Here is a 538-nt window from a genome sequence, read left to right as displayed (position 1 = left end):
AGAGGGATTTGTTCTAATAGTGATTGTAAATAGGATATCATGTCTGCATCTCGTACAGCAAATAACCATGAGGAGGAGAGTATGCAATGTGTTAATTATTGAAACTGTCCTAGCAATTTGATTTGAAACTGTCACATTGCTATTTGTTTCTCAATAAAATTATGGAAAAAAAGAATGAATAATACTGGTATTCTGAGAAGAACTGAAGCTGACATTTTGAAAGTATGAATTTATACTGAGAGAACTGGGTGTGGGGGCTTGAACCTGTAGTCCCAGCTATTAAGGAGGCTAAAGCAAGAGGATCACTTGAGCTCAGGAGTTTGAGGCTAGTTTGTGTAATATAGTGAGAGCTCATCTTGTTTGAAAGACAGTTAAGATAGCTGCTGTATTTTTTTTTTTCTTTTGCACCAAGCTTCAGCTCCCACCATATGGAATCTGCACCTGAAGAGTTAACTATTAATGTTCAGTTATACAAAATGTGTATTATATATGTACTCATTTTAATGATGTCTACTGAGACAAACTTCTAAAGATGCCT

The sequence above is a fragment of the Octodon degus genome, unplaced genomic scaffold (genome assembly GCF_000260255.1).
Source record: "Octodon degus isolate 3935 unplaced genomic scaffold, OctDeg1.0 scaffold00133, whole genome shotgun sequence".
Classification (NCBI taxonomy): Eukaryota; Metazoa; Chordata; class Mammalia; order Rodentia; family Octodontidae; genus Octodon; species Octodon degus.
This window is presented reverse-complemented; position numbering follows the sequence as displayed.